This window comes from Trichosurus vulpecula, chromosome 3, assembly GCF_011100635.1.
Source record: "Trichosurus vulpecula isolate mTriVul1 chromosome 3, mTriVul1.pri, whole genome shotgun sequence".
Classification (NCBI taxonomy): domain Eukaryota; kingdom Metazoa; phylum Chordata; class Mammalia; order Diprotodontia; family Phalangeridae; genus Trichosurus; species Trichosurus vulpecula.
The window spans coordinates 95,134,202-95,161,527 of record NC_050575.1 but is presented as its reverse complement, the minus strand read 5'-3'; the positions used below and the strand labels follow the sequence as shown (position 1 = coordinate 95,161,527).

Below are 27,326 nucleotides of genomic sequence, written 5' to 3'. Positions count from 1 at the left end.
TTAAGCACCAACAACATGCTAGGCACTATGCTAAGTGCTAGGGATACAAAGAAAAGCAAAAAAGTCTCTGTTCTCGAGAAGCTTGTGATCGAACGGTCTAACATGCAAACAGTTATGTACAGACAAGAGATGGACAGGATAAATCGGGGGTAATCTCAAAGATAAGATACTAGGATTAAGGAGGACTAAGAAAGGCTTCTTGCAGAGACAGGACCTGGGTTTCCTGGCCAACCTTACCACAGGACAGGGAGAGTCAAAGACCAGGAGAGAGGCTCAGCCTATAGGGATGAGATCTATTCAAGCAAACCAAGATGAGATGTAGATGCTTTAGTGCAGAAACCTAACAATTTCTAGTACTAGGCCTTGGGCACCCTCTGGAGCCCCCAGGTCCATTTCACCGTCACTATATTCATCTCCCTCAAGCTTCGCCATTTCCTGTGTCTAGTCCCTGAACTTCAAACTCCCAGAGGATCGTAAAGATTTTAAAATTAAAAGAGACCTTTGAAATCATCCAACCAATACCACCCCCTGTCCCCATTTTACATTTGAGGAAAATGGAAGAGCAGAGAAGGGGAAATGACCTGCCTAAGGTCACTCAGCCAGGTAGTAGGATCCAAATACAGGTCTAACTTGCCTTCTGGTGATAAACCCAGTGTTCTTCCTATTATGCCTTATTATATACTCCAAACTGGAAGACTCAGAAATGGAGAGGCAGCTGTGACGAACTAGAAAGAATCTTCACCAAGGAATCAGAAGACCTGGATTCCCAGATGAAGGAAAAAATCACAGGCAGGGTAAAGGTAGAAAAGAGAGATTACTGGACAATAAATCCACAAGTCACTGGTGGAATCATCAAAGTTCACTATGGGAGGGCGCTGTCTCCTAGGTCCCCGGAAGCAGCAGCCTCTGGCCCTGTGGCATCACCCTTGTAAGTCTAAAGTCAGAATCAGCCTCTGTCCAGATATCACCCACAACTCCTCCTGCCCCAGGCAACTCCCCTGCCCTTGTGCCACCTAGCACATTCTCCACTGTCACTGCCCAGGTGACCCCTAAAAGTCCAGGTCTTGGGGAACCAGTTTCCATGAACTCTCCCATGACCCTCTTGGCCAGACAAGAAGCTGACCATCACTCCCCCCGCTGCATGTCCATGCCATACCTGACGCACAGGCCCAGCTCTGGTGGATGTTGGTTCTGGCTCACACCGAAGAACTCTGAGCTGTACAGACTTTGGTTCCTTGTCTCCACTCCTCTACTTGGTAATCATTAACAGTGCCAGTGGCCCTTCTTCCTGTCTGGCCCTCCTCAGCCCTTTCTCCATGTTCTCAGGAGCAGAGAGGGAACATTTATGGGAGAGACACTGAGACTTTTCCCGTTATAGTGAGAACCACCCAGAGGACCAACAGCAGGCCCTAGAGGAAAGGATCTCTGCGAAGGGTAGAGATTAGATGCTAAAGATGGAGTTTGAGAGGAGGGGCCTAACAAGAAATGGTGGAGGGGTAAAGACCTTAGGAAAAAATCCCTGAGATCAAACTGGGGGCCTTGCCTCCCATAGCTCCCAGGGCCAGCCTTAACCACGCTTCTCTCTCTGGCCCTGGTTCAAGCTCTTCCAGGAGAGAGAACACCTGGAGAAGGACCTGTGTCCAAACCTGCCCTTACCCCTCCCCGCCCCCCACTTCCTGTTGAAGAGCCAGAATCCTACCCCCCAAAAGATACCTCAGACTGCAGCCCTTTCTCTGTCTTGGGTCCCAGTGGGTCAATGATTCCATTGCTAAAGCCGAGAAGGAAAAATGGGGAAGGAGAATGACTGAGGGGCCAGAACTTGGTGGCTTCCCCTCCCAATGGCCTGGGGGTAAGTAGAGCACAGCAAAAGCTCTGGAACTAAGTTCCAAGTTTGGCACTGATGTGACCTTTGGTGAGGAAGCATGGTCTAATGAATTGAGTTTGAATCCTACCTCTGACACTCCAGCTGTGTGACCACTAACAAATCATTTAACCACTCTGAACCTCAGTTTCTTCATCTGTTCAAGGAAGGGGTTGGCCCAGATGTCCTCTAAGATCTCTTCTAGTTCTAAATCGATGATCCTATTACCCCTTTCTGGGCCTCAGTTTCTTCCTATTTTAAATTTAAAAGTTGTGGGAGGTAGGGTGCAGCTAGGTGGTAAAGCAGATAGAGCACTGGCCCTGGAGTCAGAAAAACCTGAGTTCAAATGCAGCCTCAGACACTTCCTAGCTGTGTGACCCTGGGCAAGTCACTTAAGCCTGACTGACTCAAAATTTTAAAAAATGAAGAGGTTGGACTAAACTAAGGGTTCTTAATCTGAGGTCCATGAACTTGGAAAAAGAAATTACCTTATTATTTTCATTAACCTCTAATCGAAATTTAATGTTCCTTTCAATTAGAAATGTACACAACAAATCACAGTAGTATTAGACTTGACCAGCCTGCCATAGGGGTCCAGCGCACAAAAAGGGTTAAGAAGATCCTGAATCTCTAAGGTTTCTTCCAGCCCTTGTAGTTTGGGTTCTGTGTTCTTAGCTCCCTCCAACTCTGGACCTGCAAAAAAAAAAAATCCAAGGGTCCTGGTTTCAAATCTTTCATTCAACCACCATTTGTGAAATATCTATGTGCACAAATCCCTGTTTGGGGCACATTTGTGTTCCAGAAAACAAGATCACAGGATTGAGGAAGAGAAGGAAAACCAAGGTGGGGTGTAAAAGAGCTATAAGCGGGGCTTACCTCAGAACTCCTTAGCTTTTTCTGTGGTCAACTATAGTGGTAGACAGAGGATCCAGCCTCTTCCCCCTGGCTAGGCCCCATCCTGGCTGAGCTTCCCAGGGTCTAGAAATGGGAGCGTGGGGCCCAGCCCCTTAGGGCCTCTTTTAGACAGACTGGGTATTGTGCAGGGGGCACCCAGGCGGAAGCAGGCAGGCTGAGGGTCTGAGGGCAGGCTGAAGGCCAGAGAAGGGGGCATGGGCCCCAGACTCTGGGCTAAGAGGCCCCCCTTCAAGAGGACTGAGAAGGGAAACAACATGACAAAGTAGGAAGAGACTGGAGCTGAGGAGCAGGAGATAGGCGCTCTAGTTACAAGTCTACCATTAATTTTCCATTGCTTTGGACTAATGACTCCTCACTCTCTACCTCCAGTTTCCCTGTCTATGAAATTAAGGAATTAGACTAGTTGAATTCAACTCTAACATTAATATACTACTAAGAGAGGAGGCCAAGTTTTTGAGTCAAAGGACTTGGGTTCAAATTCTGCTCACTACCTATGTGACGTTGAGCAAGTCACTTGAACTTCCCTCAGATTCAGATTCAGTTTCCTTCTCTGAAAAATGAGGGAACTGCTGAGAAATAAATTGACTTTGAGGAACAAAATGGGAGATAAACTATGTAAACTCTGCAAGTTCAGGTTCATTTTTGTTTTTTTGTTTACACAAAATCTTATACATAGTAGGGGCTTAATAAATGTTATTGAATTGGAAAAAAAAAAACAAAATGAAGGAAATGGCCTAGATGCCTCTGAGGTCCTTTCCAACGCCAACATCATATATTTCTATGTATCTAAAGGCAAACCAATGTTACTGTTACCATTCTCAGTTCACAGATGAGGAAAAGGGAAAGTAACTTGCCAAGGTCGCCTGGCAATTTAGTGAGAGTTGGGACAAGAATTCAGGTTTCCTGACTCTCAGCCCTGGACTCTCTCCACCCCTTCCTCATTGTAGAGGAAAGAGAATGTAATAGAATACACAGAGCAGTCCCTCCAAGGGCAAGTGCAAATCATATGCAAATTATATGCTAATTTCAACTGCCTTTGGGGACGAGACAGGAATTCTTCCCCTGATGAAGGCCCTTGAAAATGTCCTGTTGTCTAGGAACTCTACAACACGGGCTCATAGGTATAGTGCTCTTCCAAGGTCATTTTACAGATGAAGAAACTGAGGTTCTGAGAGGTGAAGTGACCTGTCTAAAATTACACAGGCAATAAGCTTAAGGACTGGGATCAAACCCAGATCCAAACTTCAGCTCCAAACCCCTTTCCATAGCCTCTGTGGGGGGAGGGGGAGAGGGGGATATCTCCCAGGGGTTGGAGGGAAGAAGGAAGTGCCAGGGGGCAGTCATCAGTAAAGGTTGGAAGGTTGGAGATAGGACAAAAGTCTCCATTTTACAGGTAGAGAAACTAGAGCCTCAATAGAAGTGACTTGTCCAGGGTTGCATAGCTAGTAAATGCCACAAATTGGAGTTCAATCCAATGTCCTAACTAGGGCTTGTTCCACTACCATAATCCCAGGTCCACAGGGGACACACTTCTGCCTCTGACGATTGAAATTCAAGTCTCATTCTGAGAGGTCTTAGGGAGCTGGAGGATTGGAGCAGGGTCAGGGGAGGAGGAGGGGGTGAACAGCAGTGATCAATCCAAATGATCTTCTTTCACCTCCTGACCAACTCTGTACTCTACAGGTGAGCAGAGAGAGGCCAGAGCAGGCCTAGGAGCTTAGAACAGGATGGCTGCCCTGAGAGGTCACTAATCACTGGGAAACAGTGTAGAAAAGGAAAGGATGGAACAGGAAGCTATGCAAGGGGAAGAAGCACTAATACCCCAAATAATGGAGAATCTCCCTGGATCATCGAAGCAAAGGTAGACAGAGCTACATCCATTTGGAAAATGAGGTCTTGGGATGGCCTAGATAAAAAAGATGGCATACACCCAGGCAGGACTAGAACCAGAGGCTTTGTCCACGAACTCTGATGCAGCTGGGAATGAGTTGTCCTTTGATATATAAGCCTAATGTCAGAGGTTCTAGACTTGACTGATGGTGTCAAGAGAGATTAAAAAACATTTATTAAGCACCTACTGTGTGTCAGGCACTGTGCTAAATTCTGAGGATACAAAGAAAAGTAAAAGTCTGCTACAGGAAAGAGCTAAGTACAAACAAGCTACATACAGGATAAATGGGAAATAACCAACAGAAAGAAAGCACCGGAATTAAGGGGGATGGGGAAAGCCTTCCTGTAGAAGATGGCATTCTAGGTGGGACCTGAAGGAAGCCAGAGAGGCCCAGAGATGGTGGTGAGAAGGGAGAGCATTCCAGGCATGGGGAAACCTTTGGCTTCCTCTACCCAGGCAGGTGGAACCTGGAAAATTCAGTACTGAGCAATCGTTAGAGTGCCCAATGATTCTCCTTATGAGTACTCAGGAGTATAAGGCTTCAAAATGTAAAATTGGGATATTTAATAAAAGATACAGTAAGAAAAGAGAAGGAATGTGAACTAGGGCTCACCTTGCAGTCAGGAAGACTTGGGTTCATGTTTTGTATCTGACACATGCTGGCTATGTGACCACGGGCAAGTGACTTAAGATCTTAGTGTTACAGGAAATTCTCTAAAACTAGATGTCACAAATGAGCTGGCATTCTGCACCAGCAGAAGTTCACGCTAGGTCTAGACACACACACACACACACACACAACAGTCACAGGAAGGACTTACATCCAAACCCATAGAAAATCAATGATTCACCCCATTCCAGGCCTTAGAGGCAGTCAGGTGGCCTAGCCAACAGAGCCCTGGAACCTAAGTTCAAATACCAACCACAGACACTTACTAACTGTGTGACCCTGGAAAAGCCACTTTAGCTTATGCCTGCCTCCATTTCCTCATCTGTAAAATGGAGTCAGTAATAGTACCTACCTCAAAGGGTTGCTATGAGGATCAAGTGAGATAATATTTGTGAATATTAGCTCAGCACCTGGCACGTTGCTATTATTCAGTGGTGTCCAGCTCTTTGTAATCCTGTGGACTACAGCATATCAATACTGTCCATGGGGTTTTCTTGGCAAAGATACTAGAGTAGTCTGCCATTTCCTTTTCTGGTGGATTAAGGCAAACAGAAGTTAAGTGACTTGCCCAGGGTCACACAGCTAGTAAGTATCTGAGGCTGGATTTGAACTCAAGTCTTTCTGACTCTAGGCCCAGAGCTTGATCCACTGAGCCATCTAACTGCCTTTTAGCTGCCTGGCACATGAAAAGTGCTTAATAAATGCTTGTTTTCTTCCTTCCTCTCTTCCAATAGTCACCCTCTAGCTCCTATGATTTTAAAGTCTTCTTTGCTATGCCACGATTAAGTCATTCAAAATGAGGTAGATAGAATTATCCTTTTTTTTTTCCCTACTTCCTTAACAATCCCAATATACTCTCTCCACCAACAGTACTAGACAGAACGCTGCAGCGGAAAATGCCCAAGTCTTAGAGTCAGAATATCAGAATTCCACCCCGCATTCTGGTACTTAACAAATGTACAATGCTGAATGACTTGGTTTGTCTTCCTCTGTCTGGGTTTCCCAATCCACAAAATGGAGATAATCATATTGGTATGATACTATCGACTACTGTGACCATTAAAACCTTGGCCCACAGGGATTTATCTCTATATAAATGGGCTGTGGGACCCGAAAGCCTATTCTATGTCCCCAATAGAGACTGGGATTTTCCACCTTTCAGTGAAAGAAGAGAAGAGCCGTGGCTGGGCACTCACCCTTCCATTCTGCCGTCTCCAAGAGGGATATTAGGCTAGAATTGTATCTATCTTCTAGACATCATATAATGGTCAGGTAGTTCAGAATCAGAGCCCTTTTCCCTGGTCATCCTGGGTAAGAAGTAGTCCTGTTCCAGACCAAGAAAATAATAGTAACAACTTACTTGCAGTTTGGAACTCTTCCACCAAGCACTTGTTTTACACACACACACACACACACACACACACACACACACACACACACACACACAAACAGTAAGGAAACCTATTTATCCATACAATAGAAACACTGAAGTACACTGATTAGGATAGATAAAGGGGTGGGGAAACTAGGACCTTGAGGCCACATGTATCCTTCTAGGTTCTTGCGTTCAGCCTTTTGACTGAATCCAAGTGTTATAGAACAAATTCTTGTATTAAGGAGATTCGTTCCATGAAGTTTGGATTTAGGCAAAGGGCTGAACTTGAGGACCTAGAGGGCCACCTGTGGCCTCAAAGCCGAAGGTCTTCCACCCCTGGAATAGAATATAGAATACAAAAAAGTAAACGGACTCAAGTCAAGAACAAGGTGACATCTCAGCTAAAGGAGAGAAGGATCTCTCCAGAGAAGCCCATTCTTTGTAGTCCTTAGGGTTTCAGGTGCTAGGAACCAAGGGACTGGTGAGAGGGCTAGTTTTTCCCACATGTCTGCAATTCCAGGGATTCCCCTTAACCACTCTTCAGGGAATCTCCAAACCTCTTTGGGGGTAGAAGGAGGACTGTATTTGCATTCATCACCTCAGAGAGTTATCATATAGGAAGTGCTCCACAAACCTGAGCTGACTAGAGGAATGAAAATTAAGATTATGATCCCCTCTGTTGCCCAGACTCAAAATTGCCCAGTCCTCTTGTTCTCCTTCCTCACCCTCCCCTCTCATGACCATGACCTATTCATTCCTTATCTGCCCCTCTTCACTTCCATGGACTAGACTAGTCGAGATGCTCTTCTCTTATCAGCTAAATAACCAGCTAGCTCTTAACTCATTTCACTGCTTCCTGGGTCTCCTCAATTCTGTCCATCTTGACAGAGTCATAGGACCCTAAATTTAGGTCTGAAAGGGACCTAAACTATCCCTAGTCCACTCTCCACAATTTGACCCCAATCTATCTTTACAGCTGCTCCTCCTGTCACTTCCCTTCAAACTGGACAACTTGATGTCTTCCCCCAAACATTACATTTTCTTGACTCCAGGCCTTTGTTCACATAGCACCCTCCACCTAGAATGCCCTCCTCTTCTTTAATACCCAGCTCAAATGCTATCTTTTCCAAGAAGCTTCCTTCAATCTACTCCAACCCTACACCTGTTCCAGAGTTTAAAAAAAAAACCCTTTCTACTACAGCACAGATGCCAAGGTAGGCAAGGGCTGAATGCTATAGTTTTTGACCTCCCATTTCTCTCTAATGCCCTGACCTTCTGGACTTCAAAAGGCCCTAGGCTCGTGGCTAATTTGCCACACCCAGACCTTTGGAGCCAGGCTCAATTAACCTGACCAACCTAGGAATGACTGTTCCAACCCATTACCCCTCATCTTCCTCACCTTAGAACTGTCCCAGGTAGTCCTTTTCATTTTTTTTCATACTTATCTCTATTTCTCAGAATGAGAGAAAGGAGACACCCACACCCAGCCCACTGTGGGCAACAAATAGTCCTGAAAAAAAAAAGTCATCATGAAGCAGTAGGAAGAATCAGGAAACCTGAACTCTGTTTAGTCCTAGTCCCACCAACAGATGAGTCTGGGCATTCTCTTTCTCTGAGCCTCAGTTTCTCTATCTGTAAAACCACAGACTATATTTAATGTACACTCTAAGGTTATTTTCTAGTTCTTACAGTTTGTGTTCTAAGATCTCTTATAGTGCTATTGTTGGGGGCTCCCAATGATGGGGTTTAGACTGTGGGAACCCCCTTGAATCCCAATTTAATCTTCCCACCAGATCTGGCTTTTCATGCCTTCCATTGTCTGGTTACCTCTGGATTGTCTTCTGGCCAGTTCCCACCTTTGGTCCTATCAAAATATCTATACCCAAGTCTGTTACCCTAGCCCTCTATTGTCTGTCATCTCCAGGTAGCCTTCTGCTATTTCCCACCCTGGAGTCTGACCTCACCCCAGTCACCCCAGTCCACTCTAAACCCCTCCTCCCATCACCCCAGACTACTCAACCACCCTAGATCCCTCCCACAACTTTTCAATATATAAGATCCATCTTGTCTCCAGGAAGGCACTCAGATTCAATCTGGCTCAGTAGACTGAATCTGGCCTGCTTGTGTCAAAATGAGTGTCGCAAATGGTGAGGTTTCTTAAGACTCTACCCAATATAGGGAATCTTTAATAAACTTTGTTTTTCTTTGGCTGAGAAGTCTTGAGTCGAATTCATTCAAGCATGACCCAGCATGTTAGTATTTTGGGATCTCGAGCACCCCTCAGCCCCAAACCTCAACATATAGTCCCCTGACCAGGAAGAACTGCTAATTCCAAGTTCTTCTCCAGCCAAGACTGGAAGGTATGTAAGCCTCCCCCTTTCCCTATGCCCTTCCACTCCAGGTACTTTGGAGGTGCTTTTCAGTCCCAGTAGGTCAGACAGCTAGGAGGCTTTCTTGTACTCAGCCTGACGTTTCTCAGGTGGTTCTCAGTCCAGTGGTTATGTTGGAGGCCACGGACCTGGGCACAGCTTCTGAAGCATGGAGGACAAGGACAGATGCCCCATCCAGCTAAGCGTATGCCCGATTCTTTCAATTCTCTTGGTACTAGGGAATTGGGAAAACTTCTGGTACTCCTGACTCCAGGGCCAGTGCTCTACTCACTGTGCCACGTAGCTGCCCCCTCCATTCTCCTTTACAGAGGAAGGGACTTCCAGACCCCACTCCTATAATGGTTCAATCCTTTTCAATTCCCAAAAGTTCACCTTTGGGTTGTCTTTTACAAAATTGGGGAAAATTTCGTTTCTCTAAAGAAAGAAAAAGCTGATGTTCTTTTGCAACACTGTTTGACCTCAGTATCACCTAGAGGGCCATGAAGCATGGCCCATTTTGGGGACTTTAAAACATAATACTCTCTTGCAGTTAGAATTGTACTGTTGCTGAAAAGGAAAATGGATAGAAGTTGCCTATGTGATGGCCTTCGTCGAGCTATCTCAGAACTGGTCCTCAGGAAAGATTGCAAGATGCTGGTAGCTAAAGCCACCCCACAGAGGGGCAATGGAGGTCAACAGGACATTTTGGATGACCCCCTTCTTATGGCCCCCAGGGCTTCAGCCCCAGCCCCTCCTCCTGCTCCCCAACCTTCCCCTGAGCCCCTTTGCTTCCCATGTCCCTGCTCCTTGGCCAACCCCTCTTTACTTTGGTTTCCCTTCCTTTTTCCCCTAGCCCAGCCCTCATTTCCTGCCTCATTCACCATCCACATCTCCTACCCTGCATCTCCTCCTATGGTCCCTCCCCCTTCAGCAACTCCTGCTCAGGTCCCAGCCATTTGTCCCATCGAGGCTGCTCCCCCTTCAGCCCCTCCCCCCAGGTGGCCCCTACTCAGGTTCTGGCCTTGGGGCCTACCCCTACTGCAGGCCCTGCAGTATCTACCACCATGGGCCCTACCCCCAAGGTAACCCTTACTCAGGTTCTGGCCTTGGGCCATACCTCCTCCCCTGGCCCCTTTCATTGAGGTGGCACCCACTCTGGTCTCTTTGGTATCTCCCCCTCTGACCCCTTCCCCTCTTCAGGTGCCAGCTGACTTTTTTCCTTGCCAGACCATCCACCAGCCTTGCAGTCTAATACAAATCAGCCAGCACTCCTCAGCCCCTCCCTCACAAGAAAGGGGACTTCCTATCTTCCTCCCCAAGTTCCCTTCCCCACAGCTCCTTCAAGGCTTTTTCCCCTGAGGGAAGTACCTGTCTCCCCCAAGGAACAATTAGAGTACATGTTCCTTTCTCCATTTCGGATCTCACTCAAGTTAAAGAGGAACTGGGGAGATACTTGGAAGACCCCACTAAATTTGCTGAGGGTTTTAGGGATCCGTCCCTACAATTCAAGCTTTCTTGGGATGATTTGCATATCTTCTTCTCCATCTGTTGTACCACTAAGGAGAAGAGGAGGATCTGGGAACAGGCCCAGAAATTTGGGGATTGTTTGGCTATCAATGACCCCATAAAATACCCCCCAGGAACAGCTGCTGTTCCCACTAGTGATCCAAGATGGGATTATCAAAAGAGTGAATATAGGGGAAAGAGAGCCCATGTGATAATTTGCCTCTTAGAAGGCCTACTACATTTCAAAAGCAAATAAACTTTCCTTTTTTTTTTTGAGGAAAGAAGTCAGGGCAATTGGGGTTAAGTGGCTTGCCCAAGGTCACACAGCTAGTAAGTGTGTCAAGTGTCTGATGTCAGATTTGAACTCAGGTCCTCCTGATTCCAGGGCCAGTGCTCTACTCACTGGGCCACCCAGCTGCCCCAAAAGCAAATAAATTTTCAAAAAATTAGAGAAACTACTCAGGGAGAAAAGGAAAACCCTGCCCTTTTCCAAGACCAGCTAGTAGAAGCTATTAAGAAATATATGAATTTGGATCCTGATTCTATTGAAGGGATGGCAATCCTTAGCATGTATTTAATTAATCAGTCTTCCCCAGATATTAGGAGGAAACTGCAGAAATTGGCAATGGGACCCCAAACACCTGAGGCCTAATTATGAGAGACAGTTTTTGGAGTCTTTAACAACAGAGACCTGGTTGCAGCAGAGGAAAAAGAATGCAGAGAAAGAGCTAGAGACAGAGAACATACTCAATTCTTGGCTGCTGCCATGGCCAGGAAAAGACTGAAGGAGGAAGCCTGTCAATTTGGGCAGTGAGGAAACATGCTTTTGATGCCACAGGGAGGGTCACTGGTCCAAGGAGTGCCCCTCTAGGGCACCCCCCAAGGGAGCCCCAGGAACTGATGCCTCTGGAACCATGCCCATGTGACCAGGGAGCAAAGATTGTCCCCAAGTTTGGAAAAGTGGTGGAGCTGCCCCCCAGTACCCTGTCCTCCAGTCTTCTCAACACTCCAAAGGATGGGGGAGCCTGGGGCTTGGCAGCACTCCTACTTTCTCCACCTCTCTCGCTGAGCCCTGGGCAAAATCAAGGCTGAATAAGGTTACCCACTTTATCATGACTATGTTCTCTTGTTTTAACTAATTACTCTGGCCCTACCCATCCCTTGACCCATTGGGTCATGGGCATGGAAGGAGAAATTAAGGGATGTCTCCAGACATACCTCCTCCCCCGCCTACTTGAGGACCTGTTGTTAGAACACTCCTTCCTTACGCTCTCCTCCAGCCTTGCCCCATTGGTGGGAAGGAACCTGATGGTGAAATTAGGGAGCCAATTTTCTCTAGTTAAGCCTCCCATCTCCTTTTTATCTCTGTTCGCCAGACCTCCCCATGTTCCCTCAGAAGTGTGAGAGACGGTTGAGTTAATTGTTTTCAATCAGGAAATTCCTGGGTGAGCTACTTCTGCCACCCAGCCATAGTTTGCCTCCAAGATCCTAGCACGTTCCCCCATCTATATCCCATTAAGTCCAAGGCCTGGGAGAGACTGCAACCAGTAATTGGCACTGAAGGCCCTGACTCACTCCCTCTAGAGTGGGGCCCAGACCTGGCTAAAGCCTTTGACACTTTGAAAACAGAATTGACCACCACTCCAGCATTAGCTCTACCCAATCTAAAAAAACCTTTCACTCTGTATGTTGTTGAAAGGAGAGGACAGGCTTTGGGAGTCCTAAGCCAGTCCTTAGGACCTGACCCCAGGCCAGCTGCCTATTTTTCAAAACAATTAGACTCAGTGGCTGCTACGGCTACTCTAAATCGAGGAAGCTTCTAAATCTCTAGTTGATCAGCCCTTAGAAGTTCTGATTCCCCATTGAGTTCAGAGCATCCTGGAAGCAGAGGGCCACCAGTGACTGGCTAGCCACAGGCTCACCAAACCTCAAGCCCTCCTCTTAGATACCCCCAACCTAATTCTCTGGGTGTGCTACACACTCCTGGACCCCAAAGCAGTGTGGTACACAGAACAAGTGGTTAGGAGAGCTAGGTATGAAATAGTCTTCTTTAATTCCCTCCAGGGAAATTGTCTTTTCTCTATACTGCTATACTGTGTGTTTGGTCCTTGTTTGCTTAACCTCCTTGCCAGGTTTGTTTCCTCCAGGGTAAGAGCCATCAACCTCCAGATGACTGCTCAGGCTATGTACCCCTTGAATAGGACCCATAGAGGCAGGGAAAGCTCTACACCCCTTGCCAGCAGCAGGCAGTTTCAGAAGCTGAGACCTTTGCCCCTTACCCCAAAGGAATTTGGGTCCCATTTGTTTGAGGGGGGAAATGATGGGGTTTAGACCGTGGGAACCTCCTTAAACCCCACACTGAATCTTCCCACCTGATCTGACTTTTCATGCCCAAACAGTCTAGCCTAGCCCTCAGCTATTTCCCACCCTGGAATCTGACCTCACTCCAGTCACCCCAGTCCACCCTAAACCCCTCCTCCCATCACCCCAGGCTACTCAATCACCCTAAATCCCTCCAACAACCTTTCGATCTAGCTCAGTAGACTGAATTTGGCCTGCTTGTGTCAAAATGAGCGTCACAAATGGTGAGATTTCTTAAGACTCTACCCAATGTGGCAAATCCTTAATAAACTTTGTTTTATTTTGGCTGAGAAGGCTTGAGTAGAATTCATTTGAGTAGGACCCAGCATGTGGGTATTTTGGGGTCTTGGGCACCCCTTTAGCCCAAACCTCAACACCAGGAGCCTTCCCTCTGCCTCTCAAGAGTCCCTAGCTTCCTTCACAACTCAGCACAGGAGCTATCTCACCCACCTGCCACCAACTGCCTCCATCCCCCTGGCTTAGGGTGTATCTGTTTTGTATATCCCTTATTCCCACTTAATGTGCACTTCCTATCATCATTAGAATGTAAATTCCTTGAGAAAAGGAACTGTTTTGCCATTGGTTTTGTGTCTTCTGCTCGTTTCTCTATGGCTGAAACATAACTGGTGCTTAACAATGCTTGTTGATTGGGAGTCTGGCTTGGACCCCCAGCCCTATTCTTTCGGAGGAAGCAAAAACAGTCAAATGAGAGGCTTTGTCATCTCACCCCACCCCACCCCCCAAATCCCCAGAATAGCCCTGCCTTTCTCCACTCCTCCAGCAGAGCCCAGCCCAAGTCTGTTGGCTCCCCTATGGCCCATCTCTCAGGTCCTACCCCCTACCCTCCCAGTAGAGCCCGGCCCAGGTCTGTCAATTTGCATCCTGCCTTGCCTGGACTAACAGCACAACCTGGCTGAGGCTAGGGGCTCCCAGAACATAGGATCATAGATCTAGAGTGGAAAGCGACCTCAGAGGCCATCTAGTCCAACTCTTTCAGTTAACAGATAAAGAAAATGCAAGCCACAGAGGTTAAAGCCAAGATCACATAGGTAGTAAATGCCAGAAAAATGAGTCAAACCCAGGCACTTGATTCAAAATGCAGCATTCTTTCCCCGACACCCTCTAACTCCCTGCTCCTCTCATTCCCCCAGGTCAGGGGAAGGCACTCCTCAATCATCTATCTCCCCCTTTTTACATTCCCCCTCCCTTCCCAGAACCCAGCCCAGGGCTAGAGTCCTCCCCTCCCCCTCTCCTGGGTACTCTCCAGTACCTTTATCTCTGAACCTACCAGCCATCAATCCCATTAAAGCCTAACTACCAGATGTTAGCTCTTGTCTCTCCCTTTCCTTCTCTCCCTTTAAATTTTCCTAGAGCACTTTGTCAAGATCTCTCCTTTCTCCTATGTACCCTACCTTATTTCATATTTCTGTCCACACACTATCCTCTTATACTAATATAAGCCCTTTTGATGAAGAATAGAGGCCACCAGCATGATGAATAGATGTGGGGTTGGTGTCCTTTTTTAAAATTCTTACATATCCAGCATGGAGAGCAGTCATATCTTTTCACATAGTAGATAATTAATAATATTATATAATTGCAAAGAATTGAATGAAATAGTCCCATTCTAGTATGGCCTGAGGCTGTTAACTCCCTTATCTTCCCCCTCCCTGAGAATCCAATCTATGACTTTAAACCTTCCACCTTATCATGCCTGACACCCCCAACACAAGCCCGTTCAGGACTAGGAGATTCCCCCATCTCCAGAGTCTTCCAGACAAAGCTCAGAAGAGAACCCAGGGCTCACCTATTTCCTCTCCCCTGAGATCTCCTAGGCCCCCACCAGCTTGTTCATAAAGTCTGGAGTTGCCCCAGACCTGGGCTTAAGTGATATCCCCCCATTCCCTGTTCCTAGAAACAAAAAGGGCCTGATATGATCTGGACTTTCCAAAGATCTATTTGCCAGGCCATCCTTCTCTCCAGTCACAGTGATACTTCCTGACCTGACTGAGGACAGCAACACCCTGTGATTAATTCTTGAACCCATATGTCATCAACTCCATTAAAAGCTAACTGATATGAAGTGACACATTAAACACAAATGATGACAGCTAAGGTCCCATATGTCCTATGCTTTCTGTCTCCATTTTATAGGTGGGAACACTTTTTATTGTTGTTATGGAGAAAAAAGGAGATATGATGAAATGGAAAGGGCAATAGCTTGGGAGGTCAGGAGACCTTGATAAAATGGAGTGGTTGTACTTAGATGATCATTAAACTTTCTTCTAATCAAACCTAATAGTCTATCATTCTCTAGATAGGGAAACTGAGGTCTAGAGAAAAGCAACTCCCTCAAAGTCACCTAGTGAAAAAGGGAAAGATTCTAGACCAGTGGGTTCAAATATGAGGCCCTCTTTCGGCCTACAACACTTCCCGTTAGGGCCCGAGCCAGATTAAAATATAATAGGGAAGTATTTAACAAAATAAAACAAAAATGCCATAAAACACAGATAACATTACATTTTAAAACTAAGTCAACATGTGATCTTATGTATGATATAATGACCCTATTTCTATTTGAGTTTGATACCACTGTTCTGGACTAAAGCACAGGTCTCCTGATTCCCAAGACCAAGTTCACTGCCCCCATGCTGTCTTCCCTTTCAGTCTCAGACTTCAGCCCTGAGACACAGTTTTGTAGCCTCAGCTAGAGAAGGGAACTTCAGGGAGGAGGAGCTCAGACTCCATGAGAGAAACCCAGGGACATCCACCTAATGGGGATTCCTTGGAGTCAAACACTAACAATGTTTGACAACAAACACTCCTACCTCTGGCAATATAACAATCTCACCAGGATATCCCAGAGCAAGACACTGGCTTTGGAGTCATATGGCCTAGAAGAGTGACTGGGATGGGGAGGAAATTGGAGACCACACTACCCTAGGATACTTTGAAAAAACTGAGGATTCTGGGGAAGATTTGGGTTAGGAGGCAGAGAGAAACATGGTCTCCCCCACTACTTTCTCACCAGTTATTTCACCATGATTACACCCTCTGTTCTTTTCCCTTCCTACTCCTTTCTAGTTCTGGAACCATCATAAAAAGGACCAAGCCATCTTGATTAGTGACTAACTCTCCTAGCCCACTATTTCAGGAAAGCCATGCTTCATTTTACTTCCTCCCCTCCCCTCAGCCAGGCTCCTCCCTTGTCTAAAGCACTTCTGAACAGTGATCAAATCAATGCTGCCAATTGCCCCTGGATGGTGTGCATTGCTCTACTCCTTGTGGCCCATCCCTATAACTTTCTGAGGACCAAACTGCCTTTCTCTGGTCACCAGTTTCCTATACTGTATATGTAGTCCCTCCCATTAAAATGTGAGGCCTTTTTGCTTTTGTGTTTCCATCCCCAGGGCCATATATCCCATAGTGCTTGGTACATATAATAAGCATTTAATAAATGCTTTTTAACTCACTCATTGTCACTGGAAATAGTGTGTCAATCTATTCCCCTATATTTCCATTAAACATCCTTGTAACTTTCCAAACAAAAATACTTCTCTCTGTCTATCACTCTCCATATCTGTTGTCTCCCCCTATTATAATGTAAGCTACATAATTACCTGCATTACCTACTTCAGCAGCTTGTTGTAAAACAAGTTTCATAAACTTCAAAGCATTGTATTGATGCAAGTTACAATTTTTAAAAGTTTTTTTTAAAGCCATCTGGAGTTTTGGTGAGCCTTCTTCTGAATTTTATTTTATTTTTTCAATTAATAAAAAATCTTTTTTATCTCTTTCATCTCTTCCTCCAATTGAAAAAGAAAACCCTCATAACAAATATTCATAGTCGAGCAAAATAAATTCTAAATATTGGCCATGTCCAAAAAAAAAACCCATTTGTCCCATTTTGTTCCCTAAGTCCATCTCTATCAGGAGGTAGAGAGCATGTTCACTTCATTATGAGTCTTCTGACATCATAGTTGGCCATCACATTGACCAGAGTTCTTAAGATTTTCAAAGTGTTTATTCGTTACAATGCTGTTATTATATAGATTGTTCTTCTGCCTCTGCTCACTTCACTCTGCAGCAGTCAACATAAGTCTTCCCAGGTTTCTCTGAAACCATTCTTTTTATAGTTTCTTAAGGTATTCTATTCGTATGACATCATTTGTTTGGCCATTCCAATGGATGAGGTACTCTCATGGGGATTGAGAAAGGATAACTTCAGTGTATTTTCCTAATATGCTGACTGAGCAACTATTAACCTTGGCCCCAGCACTAACAACCTGGTAAACAGACAATCAAAATCATACATTGGATGTTGTAAATGTAGTAAATGTAGTAATTTTATTTAGTGACTAAGGGTTCGACCTTAAACCAGATACAATTGCACAGATGTGCTTGTCTTGCCACAAGATTGCAAGCTTTGTATTTTTTTTTCAGCAAATGATCCCTTTGATTCTTCTTCGTGATTGGTCTTCTGAACTTTCGACAGTGGTTATTTTTTTAAAATGGCCAAAATGATAAAATATTCTGAAATTTGTCATTTCTTGAGTATGATCAAAAGTGTGGGAATAATCACTTCAAACAACTGCTTATTTGCTGATGATTTAAAACTGAAATTCAAGAACTGTTTGCTTACTAACTTTCTTGAAAAAAGCTTAAATTTCTTAACTTGAAAAAAGACTGTAAGGTCAAGGACTATCTTCCCTCTCGCCCCGCCCCCCCCCCAAAACTCGGCATGGTTTTTGGCACATAGTAAACACTTAATAAATGCATATTCATTCATTCATTCATCATTCATTCATGATTGCTGACTTTAAATATCTGAAGAACTGCAGTAGAAGGTATTGGACCTGTTCTGCTTGGCCCCATAGGGCAGAAATAGATCTATTTAAATACGCTCTGTGGCCTCCTATGATGCAAACTCCTCAGCCCGATTTTAAAACTCCTCCACAATCCGGCACTAATCTATCTTTCAAGCCTTATTTCACATTATTCCCCTTCATATGCGCCGAAAGGGATACCTGGGGCTCCTTGTGCCCCACATTCCAGTTTCCGCTCCTGCACTTTCTTCTACTGGAATTCAGATTGTCTTCTTCAGTTGTCAGCAAACTCGTCTTCCTTGAAGCTTCAAGTGCTAGCTCTTCCAAGCTTTCCCAGATTCGCCCCCCATCCCGACTTGTTAGCACTCTCTCTGGTGTCAAATTACCTGGTATTTATGTATACATACATGTAGTATCCCCACAATGAAATAAGTTCTGAGGACCGAGGACTGCTTCGTTCTTGTCTTGCACGGTATTTGTAAATAACGTTTGTCAAATTGAACTGAACCAGGAACAACGGGAGGAAGTTTTTCATTAAGTCAGATGTTCCATGTAAGGGAAAGCCTCCTAGGAAGAGAGCCCATCAAAAGTGGAATGTGCTGCCTCTGGAGACAGTGGGTTCCGGAATAGCTGGAGGACCTGTCAGGGTTGGTGAGTAGTTGGACAACTCGCCAGCTTCAATCTCTGAGATTCTGTAATTCTGTGTCACCGTGAAGAAATCACTTCCCTTTTCCCAGAGACCTCAATATGCTCACCTATAAAATAAGGGAGTTTTACTAGATCATTTGTAAGGTCCCTTGAAACATTAAATCGGATCTTTTCCGAGGAACGGTCTGCGGGTACTACATCTCCCGGTGTGCAATGGGCCGGGCGGTGGCGGGGCTGGGGGTGTTGGGGAAAGGGGAAGGTGGAGTGGAGAGAGAAGAGCCCAATGCACGCTAGAAGTTGTAGTTTTTCTGGCCCGCAGAGGTTCTTGGGGGCGGGTGACTCTCTAGGCCGTCGTTCTCCTTACCCCACCCCCTGCGAGATACAGCTGAAAGGGAAGGGCCACACCCTCTCTTGGTTATCCACTGCCTGGGTGCCACCCGAGGACTCTCCGGTCCAATGTAGGCATTTGTCTGGTTTCTCGGATAAGAGGCTTGACTAGGGACCGGGCCTCTGTAAGAGGAGTTTGCCCTTGAAAAGGGCAGAAGGAAGACGGGATCTGAGTGCTGGGACTGCCGAAGGGCCAGCCCCTAAAATGAAAACAAGGAGGGCTGTGGAGAGGAAAATTCTGTTTAGAGCCCTTATAATGCTCACCTGGAGGAGTGGCTGGGGTCTGTGGAAAGAAAAAGATACAGTTCTAGGAGATTCCCCAAAACGGCCCTGGATCTGAGAGCGAAAGACTTTGGTCCAAATCCAAACTCTTCCACTAACTTGCTATGTGACTCCGAGCAAGTCACAGTACCTCTCTGAGCCCTTTTTCTCATCTTTAAAGCGAGCAGTTACATAATTTCTAAGACTATGATCGTGTAAAGTCTTCCCCTACCGATTTACTGCTCTTGAGCCACACTTGCTTCTCTATACCCAATGCCTGGCCACACTGGCCAGCCTTGACCTGATCCCTATCTAAGGTGTCGCAAAGGTCAGTGCTAGCCCTAAAATGTGAGATGTATCTCTTGAGGGCGCCGGGCCACTTCTACTTCTAAAGCAGGTTTCCAATGCCCCCTGTCTCGTCCTGCCCAGCCCCCATCGCTTGGCACTACACCGATGCCCTTGGCACTTGCCCTTTCCCCAGCCCAACCCAGCCCTCTTGGGGTGGACCTCTGCAGTTGGATCTAGGCAGAGTCGGGGCCGAGGGAGTGGGACTGGGGAGAGGTTTGCAGGAGACTTGGAGCAACATCTTTTTGACCTCCCCTGCCCCACCTCCTTCTCCCAGGGGGCGCAGATGGTGAAGCCCACAGACCGTTCCACTTTGTAGGGAGCACGGGGTGGGATTGAGGGGGCTGCGCAGCAGGAGCCGGGGCCCCGCGCTTCTAGGAGCAGATGGTGAGGTCCGCGGACCGTTCCACTAGGCGGCGGCCGGAGGGGGGGAGGGAGGCAGGTAGCGGGCTGCTGGGGGAGGGGGGCGGGGGGGGGCGGCTGGTAACAGGGCTGCCGAGGCAACATGACGAGAGGCTGAGCGCGCGGTGGCGCGCGGGCCAGAGAGGAACCGGGACTCGGGGGCGCTGCGGCCGCGAGCTCACAGCCCGAGGGACGCACTGGGGGCCGGAAGATCCGTGCAGCTGGAGCCCACAGCGGAGGCAGGTAAGGCGCCGGAGCCTGGCCTCCGTGCTCCAGGAGGGGGGGGGCGGGGAGCTCTGCGCCCGGACCCTGCCCCGTGCGCCTCGGGAGCGGCAGCTCCGGGAACCCGGTGCACCCATGCTCTTGGACCCGCTGCCTCTCCTCCTGGCCCCGGGGAAAAGAAGGGAAGGTGGCTGTACCTCTGTCTCTCCCTCTAGCAGCTGGGTCTCTCGCAGGCGCCCTCACCCACCCAGACCCCGCGACTATGCAGGAGAGGGGGTTGAGCCCCGGGGTGCTGCAGGAGGTGAAGAGCTGGGGAAGGAGAGCTAAGTCCTGGGGTCCTGGACACACGAGGTCGGGGGGGTCAGCGGGGAGGGGGAGTGGCCGCTTGCTCTTGGGGCCCCAGGCTGGGAAGGCGTGGAAGCGGAGAGAGCTGCTGGGGACCGAGGGTGGGGGATGGAGGTCAGAGCTGCTCTGTTCTGGGGGAGCCAGCGGCGGAAGGGGTTCGTTGTGGGGGAGGGGGGACGGAAGAGAAGTTAGCTAAAAGCAGGGCCCGCTGTGAGGCTCCGGGGACTACCAGACAGACTGGATGGATGGTTACGTAAGGAGCAAGGGGAGGGTGCGCGCTGTATCCCCGTGCCCCCGGGCATGAGGAAGGGATGCTGGGACCTTCAAGGGCTTTGGTGCTGTTGGGGCCCCCCAGTAGGCCATCTCCAGTGAGCCTGTGGGTGCGGTCCCCTCCGATCGGTGGCGGGGGGAGATTCCGGCTCAGGCTGGGAGCTTCGCCTTGGGGGCAGGAAGACAGCTGGGTCTCCCTTTCTCGGGGCGGGGGAGGGGATCGTCCTCCCATTCGTTGCCGTAGCGCCGCCCCCTTCGCCGTACTCCCGCACCTGAGCCCCCTCTCCGGGCTGCGAACTGTATGGGATCTAGAGCTGGAATGCCTCCTAGAAATCATCTAGTCCCATGTCCTCATTTTATAAATAAGCAAACTGAGACATAGTTAAATGACTTGCCCAAGGTCACACAAAGTGAGTAGCAGAGCCAGGGTTCGAACCATAGTGTTCTGACTGCAAATCCTGAGCCCTTTCCAGTACAGAGCGCTGCCTAAGTTGAGGGCTGGACGGGTTGCGTTGTCCGGGCACTGAGGCCGGATGCGAACTTCCCCAGTTGAGCCGAGCGAGGAAGCTCCGCTGGGAGCTCGAATTTCCGAGTCTGCCCCTCCTCCCGCTTCCTGACTCAGGACGCTTTCCCTTACCCGCGGACTCGCAGCCTCTGGCCTCCCAGCGAGACCACTTGCTGCAGGCTGCGCTGGGACAAGAGAGCTTGGCAAAGGAGGCGTGCCTCCCACCAACTCCACCGTCTAGCGGACTACAAGTCCCAGCATGCACCGCTCCTAGCAGCACGCTCCACTACTGAGAAACTCGGGCTACGCTGAGAGCGGACGCTGCTTCGCGGTCGCGGGCTGAGCGCTGTCCGGAGTAACTGGCCTTCTCCACTCCCCCCACCTCCCCCACCCCTGCATCCAAACTCTCCAGGCTGTTGCGGAAAGAGACTTGAACTCCCGAGTTCAAAGACTCAGCGGAGTCGGAGTCCCGGGTCTGCCCCTAACCAGCTCAGAGACCTGTCCTCAGATCCCACTTCTGTAAAATAGAGATCATAATGCTTGGGGGAAACTACTTAAACACCGAAGCAGGGGTGGGCTGGTGAAGGGATCTGTTTTAGTCTTGCTCATTTCTAAGGTTCCCTCTCATCTTCCTTGAGAGGACTCGGAGCTATGGGGGAAATCCCAGGGAGGTGGATTTTAGCTCCAGAGGAGGAAGAATTTCCTAAGATAGAGCGCTGTCCAAAAGTGGTGACTGAGAGACCGTTCAGCCTCCTCCCGAAGAGGCTAGATGTCCTCCTTTCAGGAAGGCTATCCAGAAAGGGCCTGCATGGGGTGAAAGGTGGGAGAAATTACTGAAGAGCATAGGCTGTTCGAGATCAGTTCTAACCCTGAGGTCCTTCCTGAGTGTCAAAACCCTGAGAGGTTTGGAGCTGAGGAAACAAAGTTGCCCATGAATTTATAGAGAGGTTGCTTGGTATGTGGATTGGGGAGTCAGAGGATCCGAGTACAGATTCTAGCTGTGCTACTCACTACCCCTCTCAGTCCTCTCCTTTGTAAAATGAGGGGTTTGAACCAGAAAATATCGCCCAAGACACCTTCCGGCTTTAAATTCTATGATTAAGAATGCATGGTGACTTCGGCCCCACATGTCAAATAAGGGCTCCATTGCACACCTGGGCTTTCTTTGGAGCAGAGTGGTTATTCGTAATGGCCCACTATTTTATTCTGTAGCAGATAGATCTTAAAGAAGCTATCTACCCTCTTTGGGACAGACGGTACCTGAGGACCCACTCTCCCTCTCCTCAGAGAAATACTTCGTAAGAGTTCACTGCAGTCCTTTTCCTTGAACAGAGAGTCTGTCAGAAGTTTTCTCCTGGGATAGACAATCCCCAAAGAGCCACCATCTTTTCCCTCGGGGGATAAATGATCCATAAGGATGCATTGTATTCTTTTCCCAGCAGCAGACATTCTCCAAGGTTTCACTGTTTCCCTCAGAGACACAATCAATCCTGACATACCTATCTAGCACAGGCTATGAGCAGGTAGGCAAAAGTGGTGCTGTGAAGCCAGGGCAAATTTGACTTCAGGCAGAAATGGGACAAGGATGAAGAAACAATGCCAGAGGAATGCAAAGACTTACACGAAATCATATGGCTAATAAGTAGCTGAGCTAGGGTTGGAACCCATATCATCTGACTTTAAATTCAGGACTTTTCCTACTATATACATTTTTATGCCTCATTTTTTTTATTCCCATAAATGGAGCTATGCTTCCTGAACATTCTGTACAAGCACTGAAGGGAGGAAAAAAAAAAGATAGTGTCACCAGTACTGTCACCAATGTGGGATCTACAAGGAAGACTTAGACACCCCAGGAGCAATAGGAGTAAGGAAAAACTTCCCAGCAATCTGAGCTATCCAATGATGGAATGGACTGCCCTGAAAAATAATGAGTCTTCTGTCACTGAAGGTTTTGAAATAAAGATTGGAACAGACAGCTTCTAAAATCCCTTCCAATCCTAAAACCTATGGACCTATAAGTATGATTATGGAATAAATAAGCAAAAAAAAGCCATTTGGAAGGAATATTAAAGGTCTGAACTACCCAGTTTCAGGAGAGCCTACTCTACAGCACAGACACAACTGATAAACATTAAGCTCCTATTTTGTGCACAGAGGATACAAAACCAAAAGAGACTCTGCACTCTGGAAGGAGTTTACATTCTAATGGGTAGATACAACATACATAAAAATATAAAGTGATTTGAGGAAATCAGGGATAGTCTTTTGAAGGAGGTGACCTTCTTGCTGCAGGGTATGATGTGTTGTGAAAGGTAGGCTGTGAGTCCCTTGGTTTGACTGGAGCCTAGCATGAGATAAGGCTGGAAAGGTAGGGTGGCATCAGCTGGTGAAGGGCTTCAAAGGCTAGCCATCAGTGGGACCACTGGCTCCCTTTAAGGCTCAGCTCAAACATCACCTCCTTCAAGAAGTCTTTTCTGATTTCTAACACCACTCAGGTGTTAGTACCCCTCTCAAAAATCACTTTTGTTTCATGCTGTGTATATCATTCCTGTTCCCATGTTTATGATTGTGTCTGTGTCTATGTTCTACTAGCTGTTGCCGCTTCAGGACATTCCATCTTCTGCCTTCCTGCCTTTGCAAAGGCTGTCCCTGTGCCTGAAATGCTCTCTGTACTGACCTCCCTCCATCTCTTTTGGAACTTTGAGTTACCTTCCAGTTGAAATTCAAATGTCTTTTCCTTTAAAAACTTAGACACAAACATAGACACATACACACACACACATACACATACACACATATGTATACATACATACTGACAAAAAAAAGAAAACCAAGAGCCAAGAGACTCTCCAAGTTATTCTTACTGGAGGGGAATTGGGGGGTGGGGATTGGATCCTTGGAAGAGAAGGCCCTAAACCTTAGAGAAGTGTTTCCCCAGCCACCCTTCTGCTATCACCACCCACACTGCCTTCTATTGAATGTCACAGAATCTGAGTTGGAAGGGTCTTCAGAGAACCAATCCATATCTAAAGAGAAACCCCTTCTACAACATTCCTATGAAGCGGTCATCCAGTTTCCTGTTTTAAGAAACTCACTACCTCCTCAAGCAACCCATTCCTTGTTGCACAGCTCTGTTAGGACATTGTTCCTTATTTTGAGCCAAAATCAGTCAAGACAACTTTTTTTTTCTATTTGTTTCTCCTAGTTCTGTCCTTCAAGGCCTAGTGGAACAAGCTTAATTTCTCTTCCCGGTGACAGCCCTTCAAGTTCCTGAAGAAAGTAATCACATCTTCCCTCAGACTTCTCTTCCCCAGGCTAACCCAGATCTCTCAAAGGATACTCATAAGACATGCTTTCCCATCCTGTCCTTTAAGGCTAGTCTGAGCTTCCAAGGGAACAATAGCTAGCATTTATATAATACTTTAAGGTTTGGAGAGTACTTTATATATGCTGTCTCCAGGACTACTCCTGGCCAGGGTGTGCTGTGTGGATCCTGCCGATTACTTAACCTCTCTGGGCAGCAGCTCACCTCGTGAGAAAATGGAGGCTATATTGCCTGTGTGGAGGAAGTGGTATGAAGGGCCCTGGAAGAAAGACATTTTGTGAGTCCAGTGGAGTCAGTGCTGCTAGGGAGGTGGCCTCCCCCCAATCCCCACCCTGGCTGTAAGCAGCCTTTTGGAGGAGAGGCAGCTAAGCAGATGTGATTCAAAAGCAGGAAATGGAGCTTGCTGCTGGCCTCTGCAAGCACCCAGACTTCCTGTCCTTGCACAGAGGTGCACTTTGCTAAAGGCTAGCTCCTTCCAACACCAGTCTGGCCTCTTGCTGTTCCTCCCCTGCACCCTTCCTTCCTCTCCCCTACCCTTTACTCCGCCCCCCCAAATTTAAACTTATATACAGAATAGTGGCAATAGTCTCTCCGGAACGTCTGGCTTTCCCTGAATACCAATCACAGGAGGTTTCTCTTTGTATTTGAGGTGAGTGATGCACACTGCTAATAAAGTGAGCTCAGATGAGACCCTAGATTGTGGCTAGTGAAACTGGTCTGAGGTCAGAGTGGGGGAAGCAAGTACCAAATCATAACTTATGGGGTGTCAGAGCTGGCAGGAACTTTAGAACATAGAATGTGGAATGTCAGAGCTGGAAGGAACCGTAGAATATCATGTAAAATATCAAACCTGGAAGGGGCTTTAGCTTATGAAAAAGTACTGAAGGTGCTCCTGGAACTTTCTAACTGTTTATGAAGCTCCCATGCCTGGCACCATAGAGGATCTAGGAGTAGGGGCAGATTACTTCCTTCCTTTCTCTAGACCTGCCTCACTAACTTCATCTATAAAATGAATGCTGGTACAAGTGGTTGGCGTGAGTGCAGGAGAGAATAGAAAGGGTTGAGAGACTCAGTAGGGTGGTCTCCCCTTCCCCGTGCCATCCCAAGGGTATGATATCATCAGGTAGCTATTCATTGGTGTCTCTCCTCATTAGGACTCAAAGTTTGGCTGTTCAGGGATTCCCACACAGCATACACCAGTGTGGGAGCAAGCAGTAGTGACAGCTGTGAGGTCAGATCCAGTCGTGTCATTTCTCTGAATCCTGTCAGCACAGCTGCCTTCCAGTTCCTCCAGTCTTTGGTTAGAAGGGCCCTTAGAGTACACTGAGCCCAGGCCCTCACTTCCAGGCCACTGGAGTATACAGTATAACTTAAGAGAGAAGCAAAATTGAGGCTGGTTAGGTAGGGAAGGGGCAGATTGTGGAGACCTGAATGGCAGAGTTCAGATTTTATGTAGCCTTTGAAGCACACATCTTAAATATATACATGTGTAAAGGGATGGAAAAGGAGATAATAAACAGGTCTTGAGCCAAGGAAGCCCTTCTGTTCAAATCCCAACTCTGACACATCCTGGCTGTGTGACCTTGGGCAAAGTCACCTAACCTCTCAGTGCTCTAGGCAACTAACTCTAAGGCTAAGACTAGACTAGGGCGCTGGACCTGCATTGGTAAAGGGAGTTTGACATGCCAATGAAATCACTGTGCTAGGCCCTGTCCTTTAGGTTTGCAGAAGCAACCTATCAGTGATGTAAGTTGGTTGTGAGTGGGGCATAGAATGTCAGCGCTAGACAGAACAAGAAAAGACTTCAGGTCCTAGAACACAGAAAAGTGGGACTTGGAAGGGACATCAGAACATAGAACACAGAAAGTCAGAGGTCAGAGGAGCCTCAGAACCTAGAATACCAAAAGTGGGAAGGACCTTAGAACATAAAATATCAGGAGGTAGGGGGATGGTGATCCTCCAGCCCCTCTCATTTGTTGTCCCAAGGTCACTAGTCAGGTCACTCTGCTGCTACCGGTTAGTGAGATTCAAGACTCCAAATCCATTATCCCTAAAGTGAGGATGGAGGAGACTGGGCTGGGCAGCAAGCAGCACAATTAGGGCCGGTTTCTTTCACCAATTATGGCCTGGGAAGCCATGAGAAGGGCTGGCAGGTGCAGAGAGGGGTTGCCCTGAAAGCTTCATGTTCCTACATATGCTCTGGGAACTGGGGGCAAGGCCAAGGCTTATGGCCACAGGCCAGCTCCACCCCCTAGAGAAGGCCCCTGGACAGGGCAGATGGGCCCTAGGGCTGCTGGGTTCCAGTTGGTGGTCTGGCACCCACCTGCTCGGTGACCCTGAGCGAATCCCCCGTCGTCGTCCCCCCCCCCCCATCTCTCTGGACCTCAGTTTCTTTTTTTGTAAAAATTAGTGGCTTGAACTAGACAATCTATAAGCTCCCTTCCACGAGTGACCGCACCAGGTGCACGGAAGCTCCGCCCTGAGTCTGGGAGGAGTGGAGCGAGCACGCATCTCCTAGCAGAGCTGGGCGCAGTCCCCCGCGCCTTTGCCTGGGGCATCGGCACACAAAGTTTTCTCGGCTCCTCCTCTTCGCAGTTGGGTTCGCCCACTATAAACCCGGGGCAGGGGGAGGAGGGAAAGGAGAGGGAAGCTGGGATTGTGACCTAATCCTTGGGTACAGCCAATCCGCACTAGCTAGACTTTAACTAATTTGCATCCGGAGCCTCTCATTGGCCGCACACCAGGTTCTTTTTCTTAAAGAGGCCCCGCTGTAAACACTGAGCAGTGGAGAAGTAACTCTGGCTGGAGAGCCTGACGTCATCGCGGTGCAGCGAAGCCC

General features: G+C 47.7%; 2 protein-coding genes across 3 annotated transcripts in view; one reads left to right on the top strand and one right to left on the bottom strand.

Moving 5' to 3' along the window:
* CDHR2 (cadherin related family member 2) overlaps nucleotides 1-1,220 on the bottom strand; it is a 64,192-nt gene extending 62,972 nt beyond the window's left edge. Inside the window, exon 1 of the mRNA XM_036751318.1 lies at nucleotides 1,157-1,220. The gene's annotated coding sequence lies outside the window, so the exon portion shown is untranslated. The remainder of the gene's footprint in view (nucleotides 1-1,156) is intronic.
* An 18,647-nt stretch (nucleotides 1,221-19,867) lies between these two features.
* RNF44 (ring finger protein 44) overlaps nucleotides 19,868-27,326 on the top strand; it is a 30,174-nt gene continuing 22,715 nt past the window's right edge. Inside the window, exon 1 of one of the 2 annotated variants that reach the window (XM_036751569.1) lies at nucleotides 19,868-20,060. The gene's annotated coding sequence lies outside the window, so the exon portion shown is untranslated. The remainder of the gene's footprint in view (nucleotides 20,061-27,326) is intronic. The other variant, XM_036751567.1, reaches the window with a different exon arrangement.